We start from the raw sequence: 8,632 nt of genomic DNA, 5'->3' as shown, positions 1-8,632 counted from the left end.
CACACACTGGCCCAGCTAACCAATCACAGCACACACTGGCCCAGCTAACCAATCACAGCACATTTTGTATTTCAGAAGGCCGGCCTTCATTTGATACAGGAACTAATCGAGCCGTTCATGCCAATGAAGGCTAATGAAGGAAGACACACACTCACACAAAAACAAATTCAGTATACAGTTTATTTAAAATAGGATATACTAAGTAGGCTTACAGGCAAGCAGGTGATTGTGATTGTAATAAAGGCAATTTTATACTTCACTGAACAGAAATGCACTGTTACGATGGCGCCGACGGTGATGGCTGCCTGCGTGGCATGCTCCGCAGTTGTTTTTATGTTTTTGTTAGTTTGTCCTGTCTTTAGTTATATCCCTGCAATCAGTTTCACCAGAGACGAATTGCTGGACATTCGGAAGTACACACCACCCGATATTTCACCGATTTTCGACTATTCGGATGTTTTGCTGGACATTGTTGTCGGGGGAGCAGCTGCGCTGATCAAGCGCTTCAGGACGCGCAGACGGGGGAAGCGAGCCGGCGCGCTCGTGAAGCTCAGACAGCGCGGATTCAGAACGCCGTTGCCAAGCATCCATCTGGCGAACCTCCGCTCTCTACCCAACAAAACGGACGAGCTCCTTCTGCTCTCCCGGACAAATAAGGATTTTTCAAACTCTGCTGCTCTGTGTTTCACGGAAACCTGGCTGAAAGACGCCATTCTGGACAGTGCGTTGAGTCTCCCGGGCTTTCAGATGTTCAGAGCAGATTGCGACGCAGAATCAATGGGGAAATCATGCGCCGGCAGGACATGCTTTTACATCAATGAGAGGTGGTGTACAGATGTAACTGTTATGTGCATAATTGTCCATTTTTCCTTTGAACAAAGTGACTGATCCTTATTTAGATAGTACAAATAATAAGTGTTTAATGCTTATTTTTTATTTATTTTATTTTTTTGGCTGGACATTTTTGGGGGGGCACAAGGAGAATCTAGGGGGGCATTGCCCCCCCTAGCCCCGGTCCTGCTTCAGGGTTTGTATAAGCTCTGGAAAGCTTTTTTTAGAGGATGGCCCTGTATGACATCATTAAGGCGCGGAATTCGTTCTATGGGCACTTCTCCAGGAAGAGAGCGCACACACACATCAACCAGAGCGAGAGCAAGAGCATGCTAGTGTTGGGTCGTTCTTAAACGATTCGTTCGTTTTGAACGAATCTTTAATGTGACTCGGGAAGAACGAGTCATCTCGGGGAGTGATTCGTTCAGTCGCGCATGCGCAACATCCTATAGGTTCTGTACTGGAATTAGTCAAGTAGTTCACCTGGTTCGAGTCTTCTGGTTTTTCCGAGTGGTTCGTTCATCACGTGACTATGGAAGCCCGTTTCCGCCACTAAATAAAAAAATATAATTCTGTAAGTCATAATAATGAGAAACTTTCTCGAAATAATGACTTAGTATCTCGTAATAATGAGAAACTTTCTCATAATAATGACTTAACCTAATCCAAAAAAAAAATAAATAAATAAAAAAGACTTACTCGGCGCCTGCGGAACGCAAGAGTGACAGCACGCTAGCGCCATCTGTTGGTCAAAGCCATGCAGGAACACCGCTAACATTGCTTTGTTCTGTAATCTAAAGTGTATCATGCTATAGTCTGTCATTAAATAACGATTTCAGATCAATTATCTGTATGTAGTCTTTTGTGTAATAGTTACTCTGCCAGATAGTTATGGCTTCAAACATTCCAGACCAATATTTCAGTTAAGAAATCCAGGCATTTTATGAAGAAATGAAAGCCATTACACATATAAACTTAATTTATAGATGTGTATTTCGATGATGTATTAGTCTTATTAGCTGTCCCTTTCATGCATCACATGCAATGTTAGCGGTGTTCCTGCATGGCTTTGACCAACAGATGGCGCTAGCGTGCTGTCTCGAGAAAGTTTCTCATTATTACGAGATACTAAGTCATTATTTCGAGAAAGTTTCTCATTATTACGAGATACTAAGTCATTATTTCGAGAAAGTTTCTCATTATTACGAGATACTAAGTCATTATTTCGAGAAAGTTTCTCATTATTACGAGAAACTAAGTCATTATTATGAGAAAATAAGTCATTATTTCGAGAAACTAAGTAATTATTACGAGAAAGTTTCTCATTATAACGAGATACTAAGTCATAATTTTGAGAAAGTTTCTCATTATTATGACTTACAGAATTCTATATTTTTATTTAGTGGCGGAAACGGGCTTCCATACATGACAGCCCCATAAGTTTTAACCAATGCAGTCTGAGCCGGAAAGATAATTGATTAGTTCATCTCGAGTCTTCGGGTTTTTCGAGTCGTTCGTTCATCACGTGACAGATCCATAAGCCCAAACCTGAAGACTTGTCAGATAAGAGGTGAGGTGAGCTAATCATAGACTGAAGCCTCAGGTAAACAATGAATTAATCTTTTCTGTTTCTTATAGCAGTTTTGTATTGTTTGTAGTGTGATCAACGTTTGCGTAAGTAGTAGACATATTAGGGAAGTAACACGTAACATTTTAATTATATTTTATTAAAATGAACAAAATGAACGAAATGACTCGAAAAAAGATTCGTTCATTTTGCTGAACGAGACTCAAAGGTCAGAGTCGGTAAAATGATCCGAACTTCCTATCACGCCCTTTCGGTTAAAAATGGTCTTCATTCGGTTTATGGAAGTTGTGGGGATGCGATTCTAGATCAAATATACAGTATATGGCTGGATCTGATTTTTAGCCATAGTTAATTTAAGTCAATAAAATTTTTGTTCCTGTTTTATTTATGTCCATGTCACAGCTTGCAGACCACCACTAAGCAAAAGCTTTGCATGCCCATAGACTGTGTGCATGCCTGTGACTCTTTAGCGCCGCACATCGCACACCTCCAGGAGCTCAACTATTTTCGGAGAAAAGTGGTACAGTACAGCTGTATCTGTCTTTTATAAATCTGATAAAACTAAAGTCTCTTAGGAGTAGGGATGTAACGATTAACTGCAAGCCGGTTGAAAATCGATTCAAATATGTGATGATTCAAATCGGTTGAGATGCTAAACAAATCGCGATTCTTTTAGGGGTAGGAGTTTATATGAATGTATGTATGAGGGGAACTTACTGTCTTTAGAAAAGTTTAGATGGTATTTTTTCTTTTCCTCTTGCCTCTGTATAATGCATATTAAAGTTCATAAGTGCAGCGCTGCTTTGTTTACAGCGGAAACCAGGAAACGCTTTAAGCGCCACCTGCTGGCAGAGAGTGAATCTGCGTCTCATTCAGCTCGTGTGATGTTGCTGTTTCATGCAGATATTTTTATGTATAGTTTCACAAAACTGAAGTCAAACCATTCTGTTTTTGCTACTCCCTCTGGTGTTCAAACATTTTGTTGCTCAAAGACATGGAAAAGCTCTGCTTGTTATATCATGATAAATTTTTGCATATCCACAATGTTAATTATCATGGTTTCTCTTTTTTAAATTATGATATATTATGGCACTATGTATTGTTACAGCTCTGTTTTTTTTTAACACTTTACATTTCAGTAAATCAAGATAATGAGACAAAGGGGAAGATGTGTTTTTAATGTAATAATCCACCACAATATTGTGTCTACTAATACTTTTCTCAGCAGCATTCTCAGATAGATAGTTAAGGAATATGATAGTGTTAGCAGCCTTTCATGCTGATGTACCATGTTTTAAAACAGGTCCTTACACTTGGACTGATCGGCAGTGTCAATGTGCAGGACATTATGAAGTAAATAATAAAACTGATCCAGCAAAAACAGTCAAAAGAGAGGTGAAGAGGAAGATGACATAACCTGGAACTTGAGAGCATTGTAATTGGTGAGTGTTATTTTATGTGTAATTTCTCATAAAATCACATTAAACTTAGAAATAGGTTGTAGTGTGCATGTTCAGGATTTGTGAATGATTGTGTTGTTAACTATAGAACGAATTTCGTTTTTTAATGTACAGAAAGAAAAGCAAATCTATGTTTAATTGTCCAAGTTTCTTTTTTTTTTTTTAGAAGTCACTAGAGTGAGGTTTCCTTATTAAATGCAGATGGAGTTTTTGTGCTTTTTGTGAGAAACAGGCAAGAGGTCAGAACCTGATGAAGGCTTGTGGTGTTTTTCCACTTTAAAGTTACTTCAGATAAAACATCTAACAAAGAATGCATGACTGCACTGTTGCTGTCAGTGACAGTGAAAGACCCCTTAGCCCCTTCAGCCTTCTACTCAGTTATTGTTTCCATTTATCTAAAGCTTTCATGTTCCCCTGTAGCTTGCCTTTGTGTCCTTGGTTTTGTGATAGAGGAGTTGTTTTGGATGTGTTGCTTTGGAAACTGCTGTAAATAATATAGCAATTTGGTTTGTAGCCTCTGCTTTATTTGATCATGAATGAGAAATGAGAACAGGCTGTTTTAAGTGGTCAACACACCCAGATACCCAGATGTAAAGTTCACTTTTTTTTTTGATGTGTAAACAAAAATAATTCGCAGTTTCTTGACGTCAAATATAGGCAGAGTGAAAGTACATTATGACAAAACATAACAAAAGTGGTAAAGTACAATAGAATGTCACACAGCTTTGTGTTAAATGTAGAGGACAGAAAATAATATCAGCCTACCTAATTGGGGTCACATCTGACTTAAAGTAGATTGGAGTAAGAACCAACTGCCACTGTTTTCCAAAAACTGACTGCCGTAAATGTTTCTATAAATTATGTTGTAATTTATTTTCCAATAGTAATATCAGAAAAGAAAAGGTTCTTTGCATAGGTTATTTCATTCCAGATCTATTTCTTGCCTTTCAGTTTCACAAGGTAATCATGGCACCCCAGTCGCTGTACCTCCTGTATTCGCCAGGTCTCAGTTCATAGATCATCATTTTGTAGGATCCCTGGTGCTACGGGTTGAAAACACATTTAATTAAACATCACAGGACGCTGTAATGCTGAAAGACATGTGTAGACCAAGCATACTGTAAGCTCTGCATTTGTAAGTAAAAGGGGAGGGCTCACTTGGGGTATAATTCGACAGGATCTGACACAATCATTGAAACCCATCCAACATTGGTAGTCAGCATATTCGCCTTGGTGCAGAAAGTACTGGTAACCCATAAAGTGTGGCTGCTCATATACCATTCAGTTTCCACTTTCAACCCGAACAGAGTTACAGCGACTGAAAGAAGAGTGCAGGTCAGCACAGTCGCTAGTGCACTCATAGGAGCAGCCCTGGAAGTTCTTGTCTTCATAGAAGATGATCTGTAGCAGTTTTTGTTTGTTTTATTTCTTATTGTATGTTCACACACAAATAGCAACCCTCCCCTTTCAGAAGTTGTGCAGATGACATTGTTTATTAAATGTACAAATATTCAATGAGACAAAGATTAGACAAAGCCTCACCTTTCCCAGTGTGTTTAATCAGTGTTGTCCTACACTGAGAGATGACTACTGGGATCCTTTTATATACTTTTGGAAAAGTGACATTGTCAGTGACATCAATTAACTAACAGATGTCAGTTTTTTGCTTTATTGAAAGAGTGGTCAGCTGCTGAACAACAATAGGAATTTGTATAATTTGGCGGCAGACCAAATTATTATTTTGCTGTCTTGTGGATGATAACAGTGCTGCTTATTAACCCATTGTTTTCTTTACGCTCTTCAAGGGCAGACTGCTTGCCTTATGTCATTGACATCTCCGGAGTTGTGCATGTTTTAGGTGACTTTAGATGATGTAACTGACATATTGATGCTAAAAACCAAATGGAGTTATGATTTGTTTGATTGAAATATCAAATAGAGTACAATACTAGAACCAAGGATTTGTAATGTGCCTCATGCTTATAAATGTCATGCGACCCATTCCTCTGATGTGTCGAGGCATGAACTACACAAGACCTCTGAACGTGTCTGCGGTGTCTGGCACCAAGACATTAACAGCAGATCCATCCTGCAAGGTAAACAATGCACCTGGTTATCCACCTGATCTAAAAGAATATGTGATTTATCAGACCAGACAACCTTTTTCCATTGCTCCATGGTCCAGTTTTGCTACTCATGTTGCCATTGTAGACACTTTCGACAGTAGACAGGTTTTTTAATGGGCTCTCTGACTGGTCTGCTGCTATGCAACTTCATAAGCAACAAACTGTTCTGACACCTTTTTGTCATGGCCTGCATGTATCGAGTTTTTCAGCAGTTGGAGCTACAGTACACTGTAAAAAATTGCTGTAGTTTCTACAGTAAAATTTTACAGAATATTACTGTTTAAACATTTTACAAGATGTAGCTGTAATTCACAATGCATTATGGGTCAAATAAGGTTTTACTGTTGTTAACAGTATATTTCCATGACAACTGTAATTATTTTGGAAGAAGCAGGTGTTGTCACTATAGCTCCTGGTTTTTACACTAACTTACTGTAGTGTGGCATTATGGAATTGCCTGCGCTTCATTCAAATCTGAAATCCAGCTGACTGGAGCAGCTCGAGAACAATTGAAGATTAGAGGCTTTATTCATAATTCCTGATAAATTCACTTAAGAAATATATAATTTTACATTTAAGTTAATGTATAAGCGATATCATGTTACAATAGCCTGCTTTCACGACATTTAGACAAGCGGACTTGGTATGTGCAGTAAGCTGAGAATTGCTATCATAGCATAGTTAGGCGAAATGTTGCATTTTTCTAATTTTGGCAGTTTAATTTTCTTATTGAGAGCATTTAAAGTAGTGTTTACCCAACTTTTAACGTAATTCCCAGTGCGAACAAAAAAAATAACTGACAAACAGCAAAATATGTGAAATTTAATTTGTTCATACGTGTTCAACTGTCCCATATTGACGTGATAACTTAACGTTACTATAATTAGAAACTGTTACATGTAAACTATTGCCACTGTAGTTGTACAACATTAAAGCTTGTCCGGGACAATTTTTTAGTGAAAGACATATTTACATGCCCGATTGGACAAGTTAGCCTGATTAAAACTTGGTTAAGAAGAAAAAAAAATAAACTAGGGAAGCATCGAAACGCGAGACGGATTCTGATTGTATTACATTCTACATCAAAATAAAAAACCTTAACGGCACACATAAAATCACAAGAAACACGAGGTAAATATTCAAACTGTTTAGTTTATTTATTACATGATATTGTTAAGCAGCACAAGCGTGTCAAGGTCTTGGGTAGAGGATGGAGCGAGGACTCAGTATTGCAGAAAAAGGGTTTTTAATTGGTAATAAAAAAAATAAACAAACAGAAACACAAACCACCCCGTGGGGGAAAAACAGGCTGGCAAGGCAAGGCAGGATCTGGACACATCCAGGGATTGACGATGACGAACTGACCCACGACTGCAAACACAAGGAGAATAAATGGAGAGCAAATGAGGAGGGTAATGAGGGATCACATGTGGGACAAATTAACTAATAATCAGGTAACAAGATGGGAGGGGTCAAGACAATTGACATGAGCACATGGCACACCGAATCAAAGACAAAAAGCCATGTGCTCACAAAACCATGTGCTAGAAGAGACACGAACACGCAGCTAATGAGAAAACTCATAAGCCGCGTGTTCACACAAGACAACAAGAAAAGCACGCGGCTGAACACAAACCGCGTGCTTCACAAAACACCACCAACAGACCAGGGAGGCTCCGGCCTAACAAGAACCCCAGGGGCCGGCAGGGCAAGGTGCTTGGGCGGGGCCGGCAGGGCAAGGGGCCTGGGCGGGGCCGGCAGGGCAAGGGGCCTGGGAGGGTCTGGGACGGCCTCCAGGCCAGCAGCAGCGGGCTCCTGGATGGCCTCCAGGCCATGTGGGATGGAGGAAGCCCTTCTCCTCCTCCTCCGAGAGCAGGGCACCGCCACGGCGGACCCGTTCCTCCTCCTCCGTTGGCAGGTCATAGGAGGACTGGGTACTAGGGGGTTTGTGAGGAGAATGGGAGGAGGGCCAAGAGGAGAAAGGCCACCCTCCTCTCCACGGTGGTAGACATACCCCACAAACTGCCAGAAGGACAGTATCCCCAGCATTCCCATCTCCCAGGCATGGACGGGCTCATTAAAGCTGGTGTTAAAGATGTCCTTGAGCTCTGCGTCACTGAGCGAGTGTCAGGGCTCTGTCACAAAACTATGAATTACCCTAGACCGAAGTGACAGAACCCTGACACTGCGAGCTGTTTTGCTGATTATCACGATTGCAAATGTTATATATTCAATACACAAATAATTCATATTAAGTTACTTATTTTTAGACACAATATTGACTGTTGTTCTATTTCACCAAAGAAAATCGTTCCAAAAAAAGATCAAAGCAAAACTCATTGGTGTGTTTACTGAATGATTCAGCATTTTGAACGGATCGGTATAATGAATGACTCAATTGACTCACTCGTTAAGTTATTTGCTGACACCTAATGGCGGTTTAGTTTCACGTTTAAAAAGTATCATAGCATTTTTCCAACATTTCTTATTTGTAATTTCAAAAATTTATGTAAAACATTAATGTCACAACACAGTTGTAATTTTGCATTTTAAATGATTTAATTTGATTGGTGGTACAGTTCTACAGTGTATTAATATAATTTAATTTATTAATCAAATGTAAGAGT

General features: G+C 39.5%; 1 long non-coding RNA gene across 1 annotated transcript; it reads right to left on the bottom strand.

The window, feature by feature from the left end:
- Window positions 1-4,310: 4,310 nt before the first annotated feature.
- LOC107570081 (uncharacterized) lies at window positions 4,311-5,460 on the bottom strand. The gene is made up of 3 exons (XR_001606987.1): window positions 5,422-5,460; window positions 5,038-5,280; window positions 4,311-4,922 (listed from the first exon to the last, which is right to left on the bottom strand). It is a non-coding gene; the product is annotated as an uncharacterized lncRNA (long non-coding RNA).
- Window positions 5,461-8,632: the final 3,172 nt, after the last annotated feature.

The sequence above is a fragment of the Sinocyclocheilus grahami genome, unplaced genomic scaffold, assembly GCF_001515645.1.
Source record: "Sinocyclocheilus grahami isolate Dianchi unplaced genomic scaffold, SAMN03320097.WGS_v1.1 scaffold28.1, whole genome shotgun sequence".
NCBI classification, from domain to species: Eukaryota; Metazoa; Chordata; class Actinopteri; order Cypriniformes; family Cyprinidae; genus Sinocyclocheilus; species Sinocyclocheilus grahami.
This window is presented reverse-complemented; position numbering and strand designations above follow the sequence as displayed.